Here is a 2,261-nt window from a genome sequence, read left to right on the forward strand (position 1 = left end):
GATCAAGATGGAGGCGTCTGCTCACTGAGCTCCGGTCCTGTCGCCTTAAATGAGATTCATCGGCCGAGTGGTGGCAGTATGAATTTGTGAAGTTTTCCAGAAAAGTTAGAATTCTTCCCTGTTTCAAACCAGAAAGCAAACGATGTTTTATTAAATAAAAGATAAAAAACTTGGTGGATTCCTTTTAATATTTATCCTCTGTGTGTGGCTCATTTTTTAATTTGTGTGTATGTTACATTTGACCTCCATCATGTAGTGGCTGCTTGTAAACCAGGTTCATGGTCAGCACCTGAAACCACACCACGTTTTAAACCTCCAATGATCTGGTGCTGTGGTGATGTCACGAGCCTTTAACCTCTTCACACCCTGATTCTCCTTCTCCACAATAAGAGAGCTTCTCACAGATGTTAGGTTCTGTGCCCTCTGAGCTCCAGTCGTGACAGAAGAACAGAGAAGAACAGAAAACCTCTGCTCTGCCTGTGGCTCACGATCTGGACCCCCCCCCCCCCCCCCCCCCCCCACAGCCTCCTCTGAGCTCGGAGCCCGATGTTCTGATCAGAGCCTCCTGTTTGTTCATCTCTCCTTGATACTCTGCTGAAGTCTCTGTGTTGTTAACTTTCCTCTGAGTTGTCAGAGGTCAGAGGTCACAGGTCTGTCTCCTCCTCCCTCCTGCTCCCTCCTCCCTCCTCCTCCCTCCTCCTCCCTCCTCCTCCTCCCTCCTCCTCCCAGAGCAGCTCTGAGAGCCACAGTATTTCTACAAACTAACATCACTGATGTCAGGATTATCAAACTAAACAAAATTAACTATGTGAGCAGGAGTTAAATCTTTAATACAGATTTTATAAAGACAAATAGAGAGAGAATATCAAAGTTTGTTGGGGGAGAAATTCAAAGACTTTTTATCTTGATGATGCAGTTTTAAAACAGCAAAGAGCCATAAATGCTTTGAATATTTCTCCGCCTCAGATCTGAACACAGTAAACTGATCTGTGATCTGCCGGCAGCAGTGACTCTGCGCCACTTCATGAATAATTGATAAATAATGGTCCTGTTGTGTTGTGTGGCGGCGAAGCTGCAGGAAACACATGTTGTGTGTTTGTGTCCATTAAACTGAGTCTGAGATCTGTGGGAAAAGCTTCATTAGGGATATTTAACAATTCATTTCACTTTTCTTTATTATCACACTGGGACCATCACATCATCCTGGTTTCACTGGTCGGTTGTTTCATGTTAAAGGACGCAGCCTTCACTTTGTCACGTGCTGTGACTCTAACTCCTGGACCGATATCTGATCAATATCTTCACATCTGATCGATCCAGTGACTCTAAAGTTCTTCTTCTCTCTGAATCTTCTGAGAAGGAAGTGTTCGTCCTGTGGTCAGCTCAGGTCACACTCATGGTTTCCAGTGGAACCAGGGATCATGGACTCCAGCTGATGACGTGGTTCGATGAGTGGGAGCAGCAGCATCTGGGTGGTGGAGGAATGAAGCTGTCACCGGTGCAAACACTCAACCATGTGATAAGAACTACATCTTCACCCACTGGACCAAAGCTGATTCATGTTTACTGAGATCTCCTGGTGTGTTCCATGTCCCATATGTTAACACGGAGGAGGCAGGGTTCATGACTCATACTGCAGCCGACCACCAGGGGGTCATCAAGAGGTCTCAGCCTCAGATCCACATCCTGTTGTCACATGTCACTCAACAGCTCATCAAGGCTGTTACAATACAAACTCACCATCAACTCAAAGAACACGAAGCCTCTGAGCAAACCAGCCTCAACCTCCCAGTGTCACCAGTCAGACTCACTGGGATTATTGATTTTACGTTTTCTGTTCCTCTGACATTTGACAGCGAGACAGGAAACGATCGAAACATGGATTCTACACTAACCAGCCGCCAGCCGCCATGGAGCCGGGGTTCTACCCTGCACCAGAAAGATCAACTGGTTCTGACTTGACCCGTCAGCAGCGTCCGGACACGCCCATCTCTCCTCCTCCTCCTCCTCCTCCTCCTCCTCCTCCCAGTGTCGGCCGGGAGGGGCGTGAGAGACTGACGTCTAGAAATCAGATCAGCTGCTCTTGATCCACGATTCAACAGATGTAATATACTCTCTCAGCTCGGCCTGGTTTAATTTAAAATGGACTAACCCCAGTAAACAGCAGCACAGTCGTCTGAGGGGAGGAGCTTCACAGTTCTTTATTAAAGGTCAGCGTTTTGTTTCCTGTGTGATTAAATCCACGAGACGATGAAAACCCT

Source organism: Pleuronectes platessa, chromosome 13 (genome assembly GCF_947347685.1).
Source record: "Pleuronectes platessa chromosome 13, fPlePla1.1, whole genome shotgun sequence".
Lineage (NCBI taxonomy): Eukaryota > Metazoa > Chordata > Actinopteri > Pleuronectiformes > Pleuronectidae > Pleuronectes > Pleuronectes platessa.